The following is a 24145-nucleotide window of genomic DNA, read 5'->3' as shown; positions in this document are numbered from 1 at the left end:
GATATTACTAAATTAAATCCTGCTCTATATTCACTTTCATTGAAGCCATGAAACATATAAGGCACATCAGATTGCAATTATTTATTTCTGGAAAGCTGATTTTTACTGGATTTTCTAGGTACAATAATCTCTCACAGGTTTCTGCAAACAAAGGAAATTAAATGGGCTTAATTACTAGACATATGTCACTTTGTGATTCATTTCTCTCTCTCTCTCTCCCTTTTTTTCAACCATCCATGAATGTTTAAGAGAATTCAGATACAGATCCAAACTAAATTTCTTATTTACTACAAATGTTGTACTGTCATTCTCACAACATCTTAGCAGTGGTACATTAAGTGTACCTTAGGCCCTTGGCAGTTTTCAAATCATGGTCGATCCCACAAACATTTTTTGCTCTATATCTAAATGTGCATGTTGTTCTAGATTTGCCTTCCTGATTGCTTTAAATGCATACTTACCTACCAGATTGTTAAAAATTATATTTAGCATTTAGTAAAACAATGTGTGTGTTCATTTTAAATTGAAGTACTCTTGACCATTTTTCCTTCAGGAAGTGAAACAAAATTGACTAACCAATAATAAAATTAGCCATTTCAAGACATTTGAACTGTAACTGCTGTTCTTATACCCCGCCAGTGTCTTTACCCATCTGTTATAGCCAATTGACTGTTGTTATATCAAATGCCTGACTGTCATAAAAAAGTCACTTGATCATAACAGCAGGGTAGGTTATCTTCATCTACACTCAGTGTTCATATCCAGCAATTATAGTCCTATCATTGACTGTGTATACCTCAGATGTGTGATTGTGGAAAAAATAAATAATAACTATGGCAAGTAAACACATTATTTTGCACAAATACATACTAGTCCTGCAAAGCCATCCTGTTTAAACTGAGCAAACAAGAAGGCAAGTTACTTTTATCCAAAGACATCCGTTATCCCCACCCTGCAGTTATAGTCACTTTATTATATTCTCGTCATTGGGTTATGATAACAAAATAGTATATCTCAACCTCTTTGGACAAAATTAGTGATAGACTTATGCATTGTTCTTACAATGGTAGAATAGTATTTTTTGCATGCATTTTCTGAAGGCTATTAAGCCTAAAACTCAAATGCCTATCATTTTTAGTGACTACAGTCCTCAATGACTTGCCAGAAAACTAACATTTTATGAAAAATAGAGTGAAAAAGTCATCAGGGACATTCTACAAAATCAGAAAAAGTTTCAACTTTGTTTCAAATGAACAGTAGCTATGGATAGAAGTATTTCAACTTATTTTACACAATGTAATAGTTCTGCAAAGCCAGACTGTTAAAGCACAGAAAATGACAAGACGGTAAATTACTTTCAACCTTATCGATTCCCCCAAACCCACCCAGCAATTGTAGTCATTTTTCTATCTGAGTATACCTGAGACATCTAATTGTGATACAATGGCCTCATAATATATTTCTGTTTTGTTTCATACAAACATTAGTCACCACAATAAAGTATTCCCTTCCTACTTGTTTTACATGAAGTACAGTTGTCCTATAAATCCAGCCTAGAATGACTAAACATCAGTCATTTTTTATCCTCAGACAGCATCCATACCCAGACCAGAAATTACAGAAACTGTGTTGTCTGTGTACACAACTAATATGCCTGACTGCAGTAAAACTGATAAAATAGAACTGATCCTGTAAGCCATAATGTAGTTTGGCACCATTTCATATGCGCACAGTTGCTGGGTAGTCACAGCAAAGTACTCCTCTCTCTAACAATTTAAGCTACTCATTTACTGCCCATATCTAGTTGGCTTCCATAATTAAAAAAAAAAAGGTTTACCTCATGCTACCACAACCCTTTTCTGCTCTTTTAAACTATATATTTTTTCAAACTAAATGATAAAAATTATAGTATCATCACTTTTGGTAGGTAACCCCTCCCCTCATCATACAGTATATACAACACCACTATAAAATGAAAATGTAGTCAGGAGCCTAGATACTTGGGTTGATAGTGTCCTATCTTTTGACCATCATGTGAGAATCATTGTTAGCAAATCTATCTTGCTCAGCTAATTGCTTAAGGAATGTTATCAAGGTATGAAAAGATAACAGTGCCCTTATACTCAGCATTGATCAGGTAAATTATCAAGTACAATGCTCCCTTTGGGATTTATCTCAGTAAACAAATCAAATACTTATAATGACCCCATACGTTCCTAACCAAAGAAAGATCACTAAATCATGTCCCAAAATGCAGGGACTGAATGGCAAAAAAAAATGGACTTACATATATTAAGTCCAAGATGGCCATTTCCTGGAATGTTCCCTTTTCTCTGAGGTATGGCAATCTTAGAGTTGGTATATTTAAGTTTGTGTGTGTTGGGGGCTGTCTCCCCACATTGGGGGTGTGGGGGTGGGCTTGCTCCTGCAAAAAAGTAGTTTAAAGGATAAGACCAATGGTTGAAATCATTCTGTCGGCACTTAGCATTACAAGTGCTGACATTTAATAGGGAAGGCTGGAAGCTCTATGTCTTTATTCAGTGCCTTATAGATATTTTATGGAAGATCTCTGCCTCGTTTACCATGTTATTAGAGACTTAACTGCCCTGGACCTCCTTCATCTCCACAAGTCCAAGATCTCCACTAATACTATAACCAAGGACCTAAATCTTTACCAACAAATAAAGAAAACACAGAAGAGGGATAGTTTATAACCTAGCACCTCATAAACTTCTTGAATAAACTGTCTGTGTGTACTAAGCATTGCCTCTCACTATCTTCCTTTAAATTTAACCTAGATGACTAAATGGACATCCACAAATTTATTCCAACTTTGACTGGTTTGAACTTGTGGATGAAAGGAGGGTTAGTCTGAAGGGGGGTGCTGGCATGGCATGAGTGGTCAAAAGATTCAGTTGCCTTGGAATAGCTACAAATTTATGAAGTTCTCGGCCATCCACTGTATAGTTTAATATTCATTGGTTTTCTAGTTGCGTGTAGCAATGAATCATGGGAAGGCAAGGAGCTAACACTTTTCTTAAAACTAAAAATAAACACTTCTTTGTTAATAGTTGTCATTTTCTGCACATAAGCTAACTAAAATGAATTAGCAATGCTGAACATAAAAAAACATTTTTTTTTTAAATAAAATTATTCCTGCAGGCTGGCTATGGGGCTGGATGGCTATCCAAATCTCCCTTATTAAAATTTCCTACTTCATCTTAGGACAGATTATTTTCTGAAAATTTTTATTTATTTATTTATTTACATTATCCTGCATGTTCTATCATCTGTTTGGAGTGATGATACCTGTAGCATTGTTTTTATAGTTGCTTTAAAGTAATTACTGTCATGTTTTCTGTGACCCTGGTGATGTTTTACCAATATATCTGATAGCTAACACTTTGCTCAACAAGTTTACATGTGTTAATCATTTCAACCCTAATGTAAACATTACTGTTATACTTCTTAATACTGTGACCTGCCTGACTATACCTAAAATGCATTGATTTTTGTCTGGCATATTTTCCTGATTACTGAAACAACTGCAGGAATCACTTATGACTTTCTTTTCTGAATTCATTTTGAGCAGCAGGATATGTATACCCTTTATGCCATCCCCACAACTGTAGAGTACATAATTACATAATCAAAAAACACAGACACACACAGATATACACATCTACAAGTGTATGGCCAGGCATGTTACATGTACTCCAAGGTATACACTTCTTACAATTACTTTGTGCAATGAGATGCAATGAGATGCACATGAACTTAAATAAGAACACCTTGTCATATGTATTATGGCTTATGGCCATTTGATCATTTGTTTGTCTTTTTAGAATGCCTGGTTGGCTAAATGACAGTGGAAAACTTAGAAATGTCACAATGGCCCGCTGACAGACAAATCTGGAACACCAAAGTGGTATATATCTTATTGGACCAACATAGGTTTTGCAAGAGCTACTGGGATTAGCAGGAGACCTTTCTACACATGTTCATGTATACTTGTTGTCTTGTACCTTGGGGGTACAGTAGTTACCTAGTACACCAAGGTCACAAGTTCATACTTCATCATATAATTTGCCAGTTAGCCAAGAGGATTAGGGCTTTAAACTTTTAAAAAGTTCTTCTCTGAAATTCAGAGTTTGAGCCCACCCTCTGTTGTTTATAATATGACTGTGATCATACTGGACTAGACTCCTCAGTGGTCTCTTGTACTGTATGCCTAATAAATTATATATATATATATATATATATATATATATATATATATATATATATATTTACACACACACACACACACACACACACACACACACACACACACACACACCACAAGTATATTCTATATAATGTTGTATATACATGAACAGAGAAAGACACACAGGCTAATATATATATATATATATATATATATATATATATATATATATATATATATATATATATGGGCCTACTGCTTAACATCGAAAATACACTTCTACGAAATTAAGTAGTAGACCATACACTTCAGCAAAAGTCCACTTAAACAAAAATGCACTTTCGCTGAAGTCTACTACCCAAAAAAAAAAAACACTAAAACATGTTTTTGCAGGGGGGCAAGCACTCCTGCACCCTCCATGTGAGGGGGCTGTGCCCCCCACACCCCCTACTTAAATGTACCAACTCCAAGATCACACTACAGCAGGGAAAAGGGAATATTCCCATTCCATGCTATAGTGTGCCTGCCGAAGTTTCACTACTTCTAACAAGTAGACTCAGTGAAGTGGAGTTCGAAGTAGTGAAACTTCGAACAAATTGACGGAACCCATATATATATATATATATATATATATATATATATATATATATTTATATATATATATATATATATATATATATATATATATATATATATATACATGGTTTATGTGTGTTAATCACACATCCTTTACCAAATTCCAAATCCACTTCACCATATCTCTATCGGCTCAAAATATCATACAGTTCTGAGACATTGAAAATAAGTAAAAAATAGAAAAACAAGTCATGCTTCCCTCTGCATCCCCACACCCCCACTACATTAAATATGCCAGCACAAAGACTGCACATCAGTGGTGGAAAGGAGAAATTTCCCTTCTCCACTGCTCAATGGTCCTGAACATAAACAGTCAAAACAATAAACAATCATTCAACAAAATGGGAATTTGATGAAAAATGCAATACATTTCCATGGCTACAAACTAATACGTGATGAAACCAGCTTCACCAATATAAATATATAGTGATGTCACTAAATAATGACATTGAGTTTCAGACTTCAAATCCTTCATAAAATGCATGTTAACACAAACCTTGTTATTCTAGCAACTTTCTAAGTTTATAGGAGCAATATTTAAAATCTGTCCGTATTTTTGGGCCTTTGTCCCCCGATTATGTCAGGCTTTGTCCAGATTTCTTGCACTAAAAGGTTGAGAGGTAGGGTCTATGTCTATTCATCAAAAAACAAAGCATCAAATGGCATATATCCTCGAACATGCCATTCATCGAGCTGTTCTAAGATCCCATTATGGAAGGGAATAAGGAAATTTGCCCTTTCCCCTCTGTGGTACATTCTCGGAGTTGGTATATATAATTAGCAGGGGAGGACACAGCCCCCCACTTAAGGAGGTATTGATGAGCAGCATTTACCATGTAATGCCATTCAATGGTTTTACCATTCGAAGAATAACCATAAACCCTGAGAGGTATGCTGCTACCCCAAATAAGTAATTATAAGTAAAACCATTCACAGCTTCTTGCTATATATCATATTTAACATGCAAGACTACATGGAGTGTACTGTGAAAAAAAACATGGCATCAAAAATCAGACAGTTTCACTTTAAAAAATGAAAATCTCATGCACTAATTCAAAGATAAATGGCAGCTTTTGCAAGAAGGGGAGGAGGGGCTTGCCCCAACACCCCTTAATGTGAGGGCTCTACCCCCAAACCTTCTTTCTTAAGTGTACTTATTCCATGGTCACACAACTTCCAGACTGAATCGCCTGCCTTTATGCTATAGTCATCAGTATGTGACTTGAATATAGCATAAATAAATAAATGTAGCAATGGACAATTTGATCAGCAAAATCTGCACTTGACTAAAGCAATTCTTTATAAAATCAACTCTACCCATGTCTATGCAGCCTACTGGATAAGGCTTTGTTCTTCTGTGCAAGAGCTTGTGGTTTAAAATCCTGCTTTTATGATAGCATTTGTGTTCCCACGTATGTGGGTTTGAGTCCTGTGAGTGCAAACAGTTCTTTGTTTAGTAGTTAGCACAGAGGATTAAGACTATCAATTGTTACTAAACTGCTACCTGTAATTCAGAGTTTGATTCCCTCAAATTCTGTTTTCCTTTTGTGTAACTCTGAAGTCTTTTAACTAGGAAGTGTTCTGGGGGGAATTGGGAAACTCTGTTAGACTTTTCAATGGTCTCCTGGACTACACCTGTGCAAACTACCTGTGTGTGGGTAAGCAAATTTGAATATACATAATTTAGAGATGAAATGAATCAGCAACTGCAGGATGTATTTCTATAACTGTTTTTCCTTCACTGTTGTACAGTACAACAGTGAAGGAAAAGCAGTTATAAAAAAAACTTGTACCGATGCATTCATGTTCTGTTGCTGAACAGTGAAAAGTTCCTAAACATGTTATCTTACCATTACAAAGCAGCATTTTCCAGGATTGGCTGGAATTACTGGAAAATCCAGTATATGGGTGAATAAGTAAAGCTTTCTCCATTAAATGGAAAAAAAGTTAAAAATTAGCTTACAGGCTTATTTTTAAGTCTTTCCTTAGAGTACTGAGTAGAAAATAATCTGAATTGTCGGATCCAAGATGGCTGCCGTCCTGTAAGCAGTGCTGGACCACAGCTTAGCAATTTACCTACTGTATTTCTATCAGCAATTACTGAGATAAATACCTTTTCAATTAATATCAAGGAAGAGCATTAATATAAATTATACCTTTCCATCTTGAGGAGCCAAAACTTCAAAGAATTCAAGAAACTAGAGGATTGAAGCAGATAAGACAAGCAGTCTGTGCCACATGTGCTACTCCTGAAATAACTGCTACTAGGCCGGTACAGATCTGGAACAAAATAGAGAAAGAAATATTAAAGATACAACAAGAAGCGCAGAGAAAATGTCTCAGGAATCAGAGCAAATGGACAGCCAAACTACTAAAGCGAAATTCTCGTTAATAGCGTCCCCTGAAAAAGATACCATGTCTAAGAGAGCCAGAACAGGTAAACTCCAGGAAACCAGTAAATCCACAAGTAAAAATAAAACAGAAACTTCCAACCTAGAGGATCTGAGAACTGCACTCCAGCCTATACAAGCTTCAATCCAAAGTCTTTCTATTCAGCTTCAATCATTCGGAGAATCCATAGAGAAGATTCTCACATGGATGGACAAAACAGAGGCAAAAATATTTAATCAGGATGAAAAAATAGAGAACTTGCAAAAGGAATCCAATTCCAACACAAGATCTATCCAAGAACTACAAATGAAAATATTGGACTTAGAAGCCAGAACCAGACGTAACAACATCATCATAAGGGGTATCCCCGAAATTATTGAACATAACAAGATTCCGGAAACCTTACCTGCTATTTTCACACTATTCTTAGGAAATGACTTAGAAGCTAAGCAAATTACGATCAAAAGAGCCCATAGAGCTCTTAGATCTTCGCTAGTGCCAAACAAGCCAAGAATCATCTAGGCTAAAATACTTAATTTTCAACATGTAAGTAAATTACTGTTAGCAGCTAAAAATAAAAAAGCTATTGACTGGAACGGCTCAAGAATATCTTTGTCACAAGATCTACCCCCTCAAATAAAACTAGAAAGACAGAAATTGGCCCCTTTTTGTGCATTTCTTATCAATAAGCAGATTAAGTTCCGGATGAACTACCCCAATACACTGTCATTCTCACATCAAGGAAACAAGTACTCTATTAATAATAACATTGAAGCCGCTTCAACCTTCTTGAAAATCTTCAAAATAAATCCGGAACTTGAAACTCACAAGAGTTAACGAGATAAACGAAATCAAAATAAAGAGGGCCAACAGGAATATAAATGAAATTATTTTACTAGCGCAATAAACAGGGAATATCCAGATGCCAGCTTCATTACCAACCTCATCTCAATTTTCTTACCTTTAGTCCGACTGAATCATTAGGTATCCAGGCCTCAAATCTCCATGATCCAGAATAGTCTTAACAAACTACAGAATCTTTCTTGCAGGAACCTCTGGTGATCCTAATCTACACCTTGACCTTCAACTCCCAGGATGCAATGGAATCTTAAAACTATACCACCTAATAGCACATAATTCAAACCAGGAAGAGGAAAATTTGCTGCACATCGATGAGAGGCTGAGATTCGGTCATATATTCAACAATTCAATTCGAAGTAAACAAGAAGCAATGGTGTGCAACCAAGATATAAGAGAAGGCTTGTTTTGAAGAATATGCAGGGTAAATAACATGTCCGTTGGAAGAGATAACAGGCAACCGAGAGGGTATAACAAGCAGAGCAACGCATCATTCTACTCCCCCTTGCTTAATGGTAAATTTAGTAAGTACAGGCAAAGGGTATTATTCTGTTCTTGTTAGTCTGTTCTTTTTAAAACAGGTTGAACCCACCGATCTATTCTTGATAGTCTTCTCTTGAAAATCGGTAGTGGATCGGATGGAGGCCTCGTCAAGTACTTCTCCAGGACCAACATATTGTAATATCCATTGAGGCATATTGTAGGAAAAGGATGGTAAAAGGAAAGAGAGAGGGGAGATTAAAGGGGGAAAGAAGAAGAAAACATGATAGAATGAAAAAGGAATGCAATTAATATGTATATTCAGTTTATGCCTCATCCCACGAACTTTTACTGGGCTATGAAGAGACTTCTAATATGCTGCAAGACTCTGGATAATTTGTGCATACAGTATGGCATATTACTGTTTTTTTTTTTTTTCCAGATAAATGAGAGCTTCTGTATATCTTTTCTTATAAATTACCCAACCATTCACAATATTTACTAAAAATCTATTAGTAATAACATAACATAACATATTCAAAATACTATATTAATTTCTATGGATTGGATCTTGTAAACTATTGGTTAATCCTAGCATTTTACTATTGCATGGTGTGTTATGGTCTGAAGCTATCTTTGTAGTTAGTTAGTTGTGTTTATTCATTATTACTTCAGGAATTTGGTAGATTACTAACTGAATGGGGCTAGTTCACACAGATATATTCTGAATTTAAATGGTAACCGGGATGTGGAGCCCCAACATCTCATTACAGGGTATGTTGTATAGGTGTTAATACACTGATTAATACATGAGTTGTTGGGAAGTTTTTCTGAACATATTCATGTAAGACATGATGAGAATATTTCACCTTTGCATGAAAGGGGACATTAGTATTATATACAAATGTTTTTGGCTGGTCTTGCAATTACTCCGGTAGCATTCTGGTACAATAAAAATTTAAACTAATAGATAGCATACTAGGATGCTCCTGGGTAATACGCAATAGGAATCAAGTCTGCGGCTCAGGTCAAGACCTTCGCAATTAATTCAAGGATATAGTCTCCCAACTTTCTTTAGCTATCTACTTAGATTACAAATATATAGATTAGGACGACTTGTCTCCAGAATTGCAGGAGTAGTGCAAGCATTGATATACTAACTGTTAATTCAACAGGTTGCGAATAACAAAATGTTGGGACAAATAATATTACAATCATCCTGCAATAATTTAGGCTTTGACCTCACTGAGACCTTGAGGAAGATTCTGTTTGCTTTAGGTCGGTTAACCTCTAATCTCAATTTATACATTTTAGTATAAACAAGACCTTTACCTTCTGTGGGTATCTTCTCGCAATGGGTTCAAATATGTCAAGTTCACTGATAGTGGAGTTGCTCGCAAACTCTAATGGTTCATAGGTTCATAGGTTCATAGGTTCATACTAGGCTATCTGCCCGAGGGCATTTACAAGCCTAGCCCATAGTTTTACCCCTTTAGTATGGGGAACTATACCCATTATTTTGCTGTGCCTCTGTTGAGCAGTGACACTGAGGTAATCCCTGGGGTATATCTGCGATCTCCCATCCATTGGTCAAGATTTCTCTTGAACAAGGCCAGCGAGGTGCTCTGCCTCACATATACCGGGATTTTATTCCACAGCATAGGGAGTCTTTGGGTGATGAATCTATCCCTCCAGCACGTCCTATTAATAGCCGTGTCAAGGTTTAAGTCTCCCGCCCTTGTGACTCTGACGGATCTAGATTTTTTGAGGTGAAGCATATTCATCAAATCTGGGTTTGACATGGCCTTGTATGTTAGGCAAAGGTCACCTCTGAGCAAGCCGTAAGCGACTGAATAGAGCTGGAGTTCTTTCAGTCGGGCAGCATAGGACAGATGTTTGAGACCCTTTATCCTTTTGGTGAGGAACTTTTGTGGCCTCTCCAGCTGCTGCAAGTGTCGGGTCAGATACATTCCGAATGGGGCATTGTACTCAATCATTGGTCTGATGAGTGATGAGTATAGGGAGACTATGACCTCCCTTGATCTAGATGAGAATCCCTTCATGATAAGGTGGGCAATGTAGAAGGTCTTCCTAACTACTTTAGCTACATGGGTGTCGAATGACAGACTACTATCAACCTGGGTCCCCAGGTCCCTGATAACTTCTTCTGTGCTCAGTGGATTGCCACCTATTTGGTAGCTAGGGGTAACCTTGTTTTTCCGAAGGGTATGACTATGCATTTTTGGCATTTAACTTTAGGCCATGACTCTGGCACCAGTTATCCGTTTCTGTGAGACCCTTCTGAAGGATATCTGTGTCAGATGTGTTTTCTACTATGGCGCCCAGTTTGCAGTCATCTGCAAACTTTGTCAGCCATAACCCTCCTGTGTTTGCTTGTACTGGAAAAGTAGATGCCAAACAAGAGTGGGCCCAGGACTGAGCCCTGTGGTACACCACTTGTGACAGGCTTTGAGTCTGACATGGCGCCAGCAACTCTGACCCTGTGGGTTCTGTCACTCAGCCAGTTTGCAACCCATCTTGTGATGTATGGGTTAACATTTAAGCTGATGAGTTTTTCAATGATACCCGAGTGGGGTATTGTATCAAAGGCCTTCGCCAGATCGAGGTAGGCTGTATGGACTGCCTTTCCTCATCAATGGCTTTGGTGACTGTTTCAAAAAGTCAACCAAGTTTAAAAGGCATGATCTGCCTTTGACAAAGCCAAACTGGGATGGATCCAAAGTCTGCAAATTCCCTATGTCTTTATTTATGAGGTCCATTATGATCCTCTCCATGGCTTTGCAGATAAGGCTTGTCAAGCTAATGGGCCGGTAATTTCCAGGGTCGGTGGAGGCACCGCCTTTGTGAAGTGGGACCACAGTTGCAGTGCGCCACTCCCTGGGTACGTATCCAGAGGTAAGACTATGATTAAACAGCTGTCCTAGCTGTGGGTTTAATTCCTCGTTGAGTTCGTGGAGCACACAGCCGGGACACCATCAGGTCCCATGGATGCTGTGTTTTTGCTTTGGAGAGAGCAGTTCTCACTTGGGCGTTGGAGATGTTTGGGGGCTGCAATCGCTTGGTATAGATATCTCTCCTTTGGGGAGGGGAGAAGTTTGCACTGAACCTGTCAGCCAGTATGTTGGCAATGTCTGTAGGATCAGTAATCTTCACATCATTTTGAACTAGTTCTGAGCATATCTGGGAGTTTCCTCCCAGGTTTCTAACATAGCTAAAGAAGGCCTTATGATTGTCTTTTGAGTCTTTAGCTATTTTTCTCTCAAAATTTGCTTTGGATGATTTTATGAGAGCTCTTAGTTTTTTACTTATAGTGATCAAGGGTGTCTTACCTTTTAAGGATTTTGCTCTATCTTGTAGTAGCTTCCTCCTTTTGTTGTAGAGTTTGTTTATGGCTGGGGTCCACCAGACTGGACGCTTGCCTTTGGTACAAAAAGTCTTTGTTTTGCTTGGGATTGCCTTATCCATGCAGTCCTGCAGGTGCTGGTAGAAGGCCTTTGTAAGTGATTCAGCGGCTTGAGTACTGTTTTCTGCCGGCTCGGGGCCTTAAAGGAGACCAGACTAGCCTTTAGAAGTGTGAACTCGGCTTTCGAGTAGGTCTTTACTGTGGTCTTTTTATTTCAGGTGGGGTGGGATGAGGACCTCCAGCGAGATTAGTTTGTGATCTGATCTCACCAGTGAGGGGTATACTTCCGGTGTTGAACATTGTGCTCCCATGTTCGTGATGATGAGATCAAGTATGTTTTCTCCTCTTGTGGGGATGGTGACTAGTTGTTCCATGGCATTTGAGTTTATGAATTCCAGGAACTTTTGGGCTAGGGTGTTTGGGCTTGAGTAGTGTTCCCAGTCTATATTAGGGTAATTGAAGTCACCTAGTATGATGGTGTTTGGTGATACATTTATCCCCTCTAGTGTTTTCAGGAAGGTCATGTGAGGTTCCTGAGTTTGTGAGGGTGGCCTGTAACATGCTACAATTTGTAGAGCAGTCTTGCCTATGGTTAATTGCACCTGGATGGTCTCCGATGCATCGTGCGTTGCCACCAGTCTTGAGGTGTGGGTGTCTTTGAAGAATATGGGTACCCCACCTCCTTTCTTGGTATTGTCCGGATTTTGGGGCCGGAACGCATGATAAGAGGTAAAACCTGATAGTGCTGGGGTGCTCTCAGGAGCCTTGAACCAGGTTTCTGTCACTGCACAGACATCGATGTTCTCCATACTGAGAAGGGCCTCGAGTGCGTGCATTTTGAGATTTAGACTTCTGGCATTGAGCAGCATTACCCTTAGTTTTTTTCCTTTTTTGTGTTCTAGGGTGGTAGGTTTAGAATTTGAGCCTTGCCTAAAAAGGCACTATGGGGTGGCAAGAGCCTTTGCCAATATCCGAATCCCAGGGTGACAGGTGCAAGCCGTCCTCATGAAGCAGCGTGGCTTGTCCAGCATGTCATCCCAGGCAGACAGACATTGGATCCCCTTTGAATGACACCAGAGTTTAAGCCAATTGTTAAAGCTGAACATCTTATCTCTGTATTGTGGCATCATTCTTGGTGAAGGTAGGATACTGCTCAAGGTCAGGGTCATACCTGCCTGGGCTACATAATCAGAGAGCTCCTCAATGTCTCTTTTCATGTAGTCCAAGGAGGTACGTCTCAGGTCGCTTACACCAGCGTGGACAATGACTGAGTCGTATTTGTACCTGCTGTTGAGAGACCTGAGTGCTTGCGTTATGTGGCGGATTCTAGCGCCCGACAGGCAGCTTACTGTGACCTTCTCCTTACTCAGTCTGGTGAGCGGGACGTCAGTGTGTCTGACTATGGAGTCACCAATGACTAGTGTGTCTGGCATTGTGTTTGGCCTTAAGGGCTGTGACTGTTTGACACTCTGACTGTGAGGTCTATGTGTTGCAGGTGTTGTGTTCTGAGGTGGTGGTTGTTTGGGTGTCTGCTTTGGTGGCCTCTGCTGTTTTGGTAGATTTTTGATCAGAGCCGAGTATGTCTTTGTGTGTTTATGTGTATGATTTGAGGTTGTGATGGTACTATGTGAGACTGGGTCTATAGTGTGTGTGGTAACCTTCTCCTCCTGACTGGTCTTGCCAGTCCTATGTTGAGAGAGCTCAGCCTCCAGTTTGGCCGTATAGTTGCATCTCTCGCATGTATTTGTGTTTTGTGGGAGGAGGAGAGGGTTGTCTGTGTACATGAGGCAATTGTAACATTGCCTCAATATTCCCAGGTTCACCAGCTGAGCAGGAGAGGACACTAGCAACTGATCCTCGACATGCTAGAAGGACTAGACAAAAAACTTTAAAAGAGATTCCGGGGACGTGGGTGACCGAGAAATGGGGTTTGCCTTTTGGGGTGCTATCTATAAGAGTGCCGTATCAAGGTAATAAGTACTGTAGGAGCAAGTGCTAGGTTTAACAGATAGAGAAAAGTCTACTTGGAGTCAAGTAGAGATGATCTTTTTAGGTATTAGAGAAAGTGCTAGTAACAGGGATGCTTAAAGGTAAGATTGAAAAGAATGCACTCTGCAGTGTGCACTAGAGAAGTTAGATATGAAAGTAGGTAACTTGAGTTTTACCTGTTTAAAAAGTTAAGGTTTAGTGGAGAGTTACTATTTTTAAAACAGTAAGATGGACTGAAAGGGGTGGTTACTTTTGTATTTTGGTGCTATGAAATACTGTAGGATGGCCAATAAATTTAAATAATTGAAGGGGTGGGATTTCAAAAGTGATGGTTTTGTGATTACTCACATAAGCCAGTGAAAGTAGAGAGAAATGAGATATATGGTCAGATTAACATAAGAGGCGGGCAACTAGAAAGACAGTGGTATTTAACAAGACAACTTAAATGGGTGGGAGGGATGGGTGACAGAGAAATCATCAGTTGACAGTTCCACTCTAGTGAAACTCTGTCACCATGGTTGATAGTTATAACAATTTCTTTTACAGTACTTCTATAACCTATAAGAAGATATAACTAGTCATAAAATTACACCTAGATCTCACAACATGTTTATATGTGCTATTGTCTGTGTTCCAGAGTTAGTTTATTAGGATAGTTCAGCTTTCTATGCTCTGTAGAGATAGGCTAGTGGAGATGGGATACATCTCATGGTTCATTGTTAAGTTAAATAATATAAAGTTGATATTATCTTACTATAACTTATCACGCCTTGTTGAGACAGATACTTGTATCCCACGCTCTTCCGGGTCAGGTGAGTTAGTGGATAGGCACGGGTATAAGACAGGAAGAGTATCTCATCTTTGCCCTGAAAAGACCCCTTTTCCCAATGCATCCTATGGTACAATATATACATACCAGAATCACAGAAACTATAAGCAACAACTATATAATATACAGTTACTATGTGGAGATTAGCTTCATGGAATGTTAAGGGGCTGCAATCAGAAAAAAAAGGAAACTTTTCATACACCTAGTTTATAAAGCCAAACTAGACTTTATCATGGTGCAGGAAACCCATTTGTTACATGAGCAATGGAGCCCCCTTCAGAGGAAAAAGTGGATCAAAGCTGTTATAGCCGCAGGAGACAAAACTAACAAGGAGGGGGTGGCAATTATCATCAAAAATTCTTTCCAGTATGATATCTTAAAGCAGGGCTCAGATCCAGAAGGCAGATGGTGCTTTTTCGTTTCCAGAATAAATCATTTATCTAAACCAATTCTTATAATGAATATTTATGCTCTGTGCATTTCTCAACAGAATTTCCTGATGGGCATTTATAAAATGTTAACTTCCTTTCCCAACCACTATTACATTATAGGGGGTGATTGGAACTCCATTCAAGACCCAGAGACAGATAGAACCGACACTAAATCCAAATATAATATCCAAGCATCTTTAGCAATCTCCGAAATTAAATCTGATTTCAGCTTATTTGACCCATTTTCTCTCCAAGCTCACCAGATTTCTAACAATAGGTTTACTTTTTTCTCTCAATGCTACAAGTGTTGGTCCAGGCTAGATTTCTTCCTAATATCTGATATCTTTCTTGACTACAGTTTATCTTTTCATACGGAACCTAGGTTCTTTTCAGACAATTCCAGAATTACACTATCCATAGATGGGACAACAAAAGACAGCTTGAAAAATAGATCTTTATGGTGGCACCTAAACCCTAATTTACTAAAAAAAATGATATTCTTCAAGAAATAGAATCACTTCTTGATAAATGTATTCAAACCTTGTTCGAGGATGACGTGCTGATAGATATTAAGTGGGCTTCCACGAAGGCAGAGATCAGGGGCTTACTAATTAATAAATCTGCATATTATAAAAAACATTAACAAAGAAAAGAGCATTATGAAGGAAATAACAAAACTTGAACTAGAATTACAACAGAAATATTCTCTGGAACTGGATAATAAAATATCTCATTTACAAAAAAACCTCCTGGCAATTCAGGCTGAGAACCTATCGTTCCAGGAAATTAAAAATCTAGCCAACTACTCGAAATGGGCTCAATTCCCCTCCAAATTTTTAGCAAGGTTAATTAACCAACATAAGCCTATACCCATCATATCAGAGATTACTTTCCAAGATAAAAACTACAATAACACACAAGATATAATTAAAGTGTTTGAGAGGATTTACTCAGAAGTTTATAACCCTCCTCCCCCATCATATTGTGACTCAGAATTGGACTCCTTCCTTAACCAACTAACTTTCCCCATTATTAATAAAGAACAACAAGAAGCTTTATCGGCTGACTTTACACAAAGGGAGATTATTATAGCTATTAATAGCCTAAAAATTAATAAAGCGCCGGGTCCGGATGGGTTCTCGGCTGAGTTTTATAAATGTTTCATCCCCAAAATTTCCTCTATTCTATATCATCTATTTAAGCATATTACTCAATTTGGTATTAGGGACTTTCACTTAAATGCCTCTAGAACTATTCTCTTTTCCAAACCCAACTCTGACACGAAAAACCCACACAATTACAGGCCTATTTCAATTATTAATTTAGATATGAGAATTTTGGCGACAATTTTAGCTACCAGACTTAAATCTGTTATTACAAATATTATATCTCTAGAGTAATCTGGGTTTATTAACCATAGGCAAACAGTGGATCAGACATTTACGCTTGAAGCTATGATATCCTTATCATCGATCAAACAAATACCTATATATTCTTTAGCTATAGATGCCTCCAAAGCATTTGACCGGATTAATAAAGAATTTCTATCAGCAATTCTCCAAAAATTCAACATTCCTCCTATTTTCATCCAATACATTAAAACCTTACATACGGGAGCACACACTATACTACAAATAAACAAAAGCATTTCCTCTAGGATAGAAATTAGTAACGGGGTTAGACAAAGGGTGTCCTTTATCACCTATCTTGTTTAATATGTATATAGAGCCTCTTTTTCTCTTAATAAATTAGAAAACCTTTCACTACATCCCAGATTTATTTAATACTAAAATTCCATTTTCGGCCTATGCAGACAACTTAAACATCTACTATTCCCTTCCTAGTTCAGATTTTGGGAAAATCATAACATCAATTGAAATATTCTCCAAGTTTTCCAACTATAAAATGAATATGGAAAAGACGGTACTCTTCCCTATAAATACCTTTGCGCAATACCCTACACTATTTAGCCCACAAAAGATTAAGATTAAAGAACACCTACATTACCTAGGAATCTCATTTTACCATGATCCGAACAAATATTATCAGGAGAATATTAAAAATTTGTGGACAAATATACAAAAAGATCTTGACAGATGGTTACATCTTAAACTTTCTTTCCTATCTAGAGTAGCCATCATAAAAATGAATGTACTTCCCAGACTGCTGTTTGTTTTTAATGCTACCAACATTCTGATACATAATAAATGTTTTAAGAACACACAAAAAGAACTTTCGAATTTGTTATGGTACCCCAAACCCACAAGAATAGGTTACCATAATCTCGCACACCCAAAAGAAAAAGGATGTCTGGGCTTACCCAATCTGAAATTATACTATGAAATAATTAACTGTGGCAGGTTAATCAATACGGCGGAATATTCCAAAGATTCCTCAAACTGGTTCCCGACTTGGGTGAAATTACATCATAACTATATAAGGACTCCACAGTTTAACCCGAAAGCATTGCCCTTTCTATCTAATGAGAGTAGGAAGAAATTCAAACTACATAAGGATCTAAAAGATAAAGTTATAATCATACAGAAACTATTTGATTTACTGAAATTAACTTCTGCTTTTATGACCATTCAACCTATTCATCTTAACCCTAACCTCAGGTTGAATAATAAGATGATCAACCTGGACCAATATCCATTGTTGAGGGATAAATCTATAGCAGACTTTTTCCCATTCAAACAAGATTCAGCAATTACCATGAGGAAAAAGCTAAACCTCCAGGCAAAAATATACGGTCATATTAAGACAATTAAAAGAGCTCTGTGCTAAGTTCTGGGAAGATCATACATTTTCTGCTTCAGATATCTCTACCTGTATAACCCTGTGGGACCTGTTTCGCCAGAAGAAAAAAATGATTTCCAGTGTCTATAAATTTGTTATAGCAATTAAATACAATAAAGAATGCATTCATTCTAATTACTGGACGAAACAGGACCCACAGATTACAACCAGTAGTATTGCCCAAGCTATACAAAAATATTCCAAATTTATCCCCCTCCAAAAACTAAAATATACACAACTGATGTTATTAAATAATGCTTACTTTACACCTGCAGTTTTAAACAAAATGTTCCACAACGCAGTACCAAACTGTGAATACTGCCCTACACAGATAGCGGATCTCATACACATATTTTGGAGCTGTAAATGCTCATACAAGTTATGGTGTGCTCTTAGGGTCAAGCTGGAAAAATGGGGTACGAGAAAACAACTTTATCATGGAAATTTACTCTCCTTCATATTCCTCCTTCAGGATTAAATAAGGAGCAAATACATATTCTCGTTTCTCTGTTTATGTTGATGAAGTACTATATCACTCTAAACTGGAAAAATAGGATGGCCTTGTCATGGGAAGGGTTAAAACATGTAGCCAGAAAACAACTTTGTGCACATAAATATTTTTGTATTCACTAAACCAGCAGCCTGAACATAAGAATTTCTGGAATGTATTATTTGATCATATTTTACTGTGATGTCACAATGGATGCACTAGAGAATTTTTTGTCAGGGTTTAGATGAGAGTTGTATATAGTTTTAGGGCATATTGTATGTTGTTGTTGTTAGACTTGCATCTCTGTTTTGTATGTGTACTGGTTTGTAATAGATTCAAAACAAATAAAAAGATATTACAAAAAAAAAAAAAAGAAAATAATCTGAATTACATTCTGATTTGAAACTAGGTTCTCACATTAAGTTTATACCCATGTTTCCCTAAAAGCCAGTCATATAAACTATTCATCATTACACATGGCAGCATCTGCATATCAGATTACAACCTTGGCATACAGATGGCATAAATCTGAATTCAGTATCTCCCATAGCATCACTAAATCAGAACACGCTTTTTAGTTTTGTGAAATGTTTTTGCTCCCTCCAGTGGATATTTGTGTGAACTGTAGTCCATAGGTCTCTGTGCAAGATGAAATAAAGGGAATGTGTTTCTTTCTCTTTATTTGCACTTTATTTATTTATTTACACTTTCACAAAATATTTTTCTCTTGTCTTTGTTGAGTTTTATTAGAGTTGTTTAATATGGACTTTCTGCTGTGAATCCATGTAACACTGGATACTGTGTCATACTGGCTTCCAAATATTCCAAAGTTCTTTTTCCCCGTAGTGATTTTTTTATTCTCCCACTGATGAAGTAAACTAATAGATAATTATTTTTTAGTCAGTTTTCTGCTGCGACACTGTGTTTTTGTGAAATTATTTTTCTCAAGTAAACACTGTGGTTTCTTTTTGTGAAAATATTTTTACCCAAGTAAACAAAGATAAATGTAGCACAAGTAAACACAGCACTGTTCTTATTTCACAACTAAGATAAAATATCTTACAAAAAATTCAAAATTTGAAATGTGCAGTCAAATTGTACATGTCACTTGCTCAAAAGCCCTTAACCTGCTATGTGACATCAACAGAACTTGCTGGAGAGACAGCTTTGTCTCACAGAGGTTGCCTCACCTTTGGAACAAGGTTCCTATTCATGTTAAACAAAGCCCCTTGTTGGCCTTATTTAAGTGCAATTTGGATGATTGGATAGGTAACCAGAAATTCACCCCAGGTGTTCCACCTGTGTCTCTCTCACGGGCAATAGGTACTGATTCTAGAGTCTGCTTGAACCAGACATCATTGGGAACACGGGCTGAACTTGGCTAGACTTGTAAGGGCCCTGAAGCTGTTAGCCTAGTAACTTCCTATGATCCTATGATTAGAGCACTAATGGCTAAGAGGTGCAAAAACTATTGGCACATGTCAACTCAGGACATCCCACAGACTTTGCAGCAAGCCCATTGCATTAACACCACTATCCCCCAAGTAAAGCTTCAAGCAGTGTAAGTCCAGCTTTGTTCCACAGTTCTGTTACTCCATATATGCAATAATTAAACACACATGCATGCACCCACCCACATCCACACCACACACACACACACACACACACACACACACACACACACACACACACACACACACACACACACAAGCATACATGCACACACACACACACACACACACACACACACACACACACACACACACACACACACACACACACACACACACACACCATTACACACACACACACACACACACACACACACACACACACACACACACACACACACACACACACACACTCACACACACACACACACACACACACACACACACACACACACACACACACACACACAAATGCTTGTCCCCAACTTCCCCCACAAAGACACACACCTCCGACACACACACACTTGACCACCCTACATATTAAAAGAGAACACTGCACCACTTACTCTAAGTAAAGGAATGAAACTTCATTAATTCAGAATTTAAACAGTAAGCATATGAATGACTACAGAAAGAATAATGTCTGAATGCAGAAGAATAATGAACCTGACTGCTTCTAACAGAACGAGAGTGGCACATCGGGAAATGTCAGTCATACCATCTGAAAGGGGATAGCAGACATCAAGATGCCTAAATGTGTCTAGGTTTTGAATAAAAGACAATGGAAGAAGGGGTTTGACAAAAAGTAATGGGCTGACAGTTATGCCACAGCTAGCCATGACCCCTACAGCTGTCTTAATTGTGCCATCTGAAAAAAAAGTGTAATCACAATGAGAAATGTAAAATGGACAAAGCATCCAAACACTACATCTATAAAAGTACTGCAGCTGTCTCCTTAGAAATGTGTAGAGATGTACTCAGTATATCATTAATCATCTTAACATATAGATAGCTATATATATATATATATATATATATATATATATATATATATATATATATATATATATATATATATATATATATATATATATCTGTATAAACAATGGATATAAAAAGTGCACATGCCCCTGTTAAAAATGCCAGTTTTTTGTGATATAAAAAAATGAGACCACAATAAATCATTTCAAAATCTTTCCCACCTTTAATGTGACCTATAACCTGTACAATTCAATTGAAAAACAAACAAATCTGTTAGGGGAAAAATATAAAAAAATAAAAAACGTACAATAAGCTAGTTGCATAAGTGTGCACACCCTTAGACTAATACCTTGCTGAAGCATTTTTTGATTTAATTACAACATTCAGTTTTCTTGGGTACACACCTGCCATCAATTAAAGAGACTTTGATCAACCCCAAATAAAGTTAATTTGTCCAAGTAGGATTACATTTACTCAGTTCCCTGCTACAGCAAAAGCCATGGTTCACAGAGAGCATACAAAGCATCAAAGGGATCTCACTGTTGAATGGTATCAGTCAGGAGAAGGGTACAAAATAGTTTCCACAGCATTGGATATACCATGGAACATAGTGAAGACAGTCATCAAAAAGTGGAGAAAATATGGGACAACAGTGACGTTGCAAATAACTGGATGTCCCTCCAAAACTAATGAAAAGACAAGACAAAAACTGGTCAGGGAGGCTGCCAAGAGACCTACAGCAACACTGAAGGAGCTGCAGGAATTTCTGGCAAGTACTGGTTCTGTACTACATGTGACAACAATCTCCCATATTCTCCGTATGTCTGGACTATCGGGTAGGGTTGCAAGATGGAAGCCTTTTCTTACACAGAAAAACATCCAGGCCTGGCTAAAATTTGCAAAACAATATATCAAGTCTCCCAAAAGTATGTGGGAAAATGTGTTATGGTCTGATAAGACCAAGATTGAACTTTTTGGCCACAATTCCAAAAGGTACATTTGGGGCAAAAACAGCACTTTGCATCACCAAAAAAACTCGATCCCTACAGTTAGGCATGGTGGTGGCAGTATCATGCTTTGGGATTACTTTTCTAGTGGAGGGAATTATGAATAGTTCCAAATACCAGTCACTTTTGGCCCAAAACCTTCAGACGTCTGCTAGAAGGCTGAAGATGAAGAGGAATTTCAACTTTCAACATGACGATATCCCCAAGCATACATCCAAATCAACAAAAAAATGGCTTCACCAGAAGAAAATTAAAGTTTTGGAATGGCCCAGCCAGAGCCCAGACCTAAATCCAATAGAAAATCTGTGGGGTGACCTGAAGAGGGATGTGCACAAGAGATGCCCTCGCAGTCTGCATATTTGGAGTGCTTTTGCAAGGAAGATTGGGCAAATATTGCCAAGTCAAGACATGTCATGCTGATAGACTCCTTCCCAAGAAGACTGAATTCTGTAATTAAATCAAAAGATGCTTTTTAACAAAGTATTAGTTCAAGGGTGTGCACACTTATGCAACCAGCTTATTGTTTGTTTTTTATTTTTTATATTTTTTCCCTTAACCGATTTGTTTGTTTTTCAATTGAACTGTACAGGGTATAGGTCACATTAAAGGTGGGAAAAGTTTTGAAATTATTTATTGTGGTCTCATTTTTTTATATCATAAAAACCTGGCATTTTAACAGGGGTGTGTACACTTTTTATAGCCACTGTATATATATATATATATATATATATATATATATATATATATATACACACACACACACACACACACACACACACACACACACACACACACACACACACACACACACACACACACACACGTATACACACACACACACACACACACACACACACACATATAGACCATGTTATCTATAAAATTCACATGCACACATACGTGTCAACAGTACTGGTTCTTTTGACTGAATCACATTTCACTAAATCACTGTGGGATGAACAAAACTAACAATCTCATTTGACTGAAATCACATTTGACTGAATCAATATTGACTGAAAATTATTAGTTCTACAGAGTATCAGCATTGTTGTGTATTATGTTGAAATGGAAGCAGTGACTAATTGTTTTTCTTTTCTCCACTGATGTGTGACTGACCAATTAGTATACTTAAGTAAGTGAGCGGGGCAAATACCTCCCAAATTGTCACATTCAGTCTTTAGACAAAAATCTGCTTGACATTTATAAGCCTAACAAAAACTGCGTTCAAAGTCTGTACTCACACTGTGTAGCAAAAGTCTGGAATGTGAACCCTGTACCAATCAGAGCAATACATAATATTCATTTAGTTAAGCTTCAACTAATAGAATGTCCCTTTGACTCCTGACTTTGCACTTACTACTCTTCTGTTTAAAACTTTGACTCCTTCTCCTCTAATGCCTGCCTTCTCTCTCCTTTTCCTTGGTTTAATTTCTCTTACTCGTAATTTTGCTTTTAATCATTATTTCTCCTGCTTCTTACATCTACCCTAATTATTACTTCTGACAAATACCTTTTCTCACTCTTCCCTCTCTTCTTCTCCTCCTTATCCACCATTTGATTTTTTTCTACTCTGACATTTGCTTTATGAGTGATTAATGAACTGTCGCACATAACATGCCAGCACATTTCACTGTTGCATGATATTGTATTTATCTTGTTTTAATTACAATATATTAGTATTGTGCATGCCATATGTGCAGTAATATTTGTATTAATCTATGTATTTGCAGTACATTGTAATGTGATGGCAGTTTTTATCTGTATATATATTTTCTGTTCTTTTACTTGTGGAGCTTTTCTCTCTAGGCCTTGGCTGAAAATTATAAAATTGCAGAGGGTCTTAAAAGTTCAGGCCCTAAATCTCAAAGGCCTCTGAGGCACAGAAATTGTACTAAATATCTTTAGCAAACTACAAAACACATTACCGGTGCAACACCCACCATGACACATTCAGCCACATCTCAGAGTGTCTTATTGTCTAATCCCTTAAAGCAGACAACCTCACAATCCAATATTTTGATCATGGGGAACTCCACTGGGAGACACATTGATGTCCCACTCACCATGCTGAGCAAGGAGAGGGTTATAGTCAGTTGCCTATCAAGGCCACTCAGGTTACAGAACCACAAGCACCAGTATGATTTAGTCATAGTACATGTGGCCATAAGTAAC

The sequence above is a fragment of the Protopterus annectens genome, chromosome 10.part0, assembly GCF_019279795.1.
Source record: "Protopterus annectens isolate FY-2018-M chromosome 10.part0, PAN1.0, whole genome shotgun sequence".
Lineage (NCBI taxonomy): Eukaryota > Metazoa > Chordata > Ceratodontiformes > Protopteridae > Protopterus > Protopterus annectens.
The sequence above is the reverse complement of the archived record's forward strand: the minus strand, read 5'-3'. Positions refer to the sequence as shown.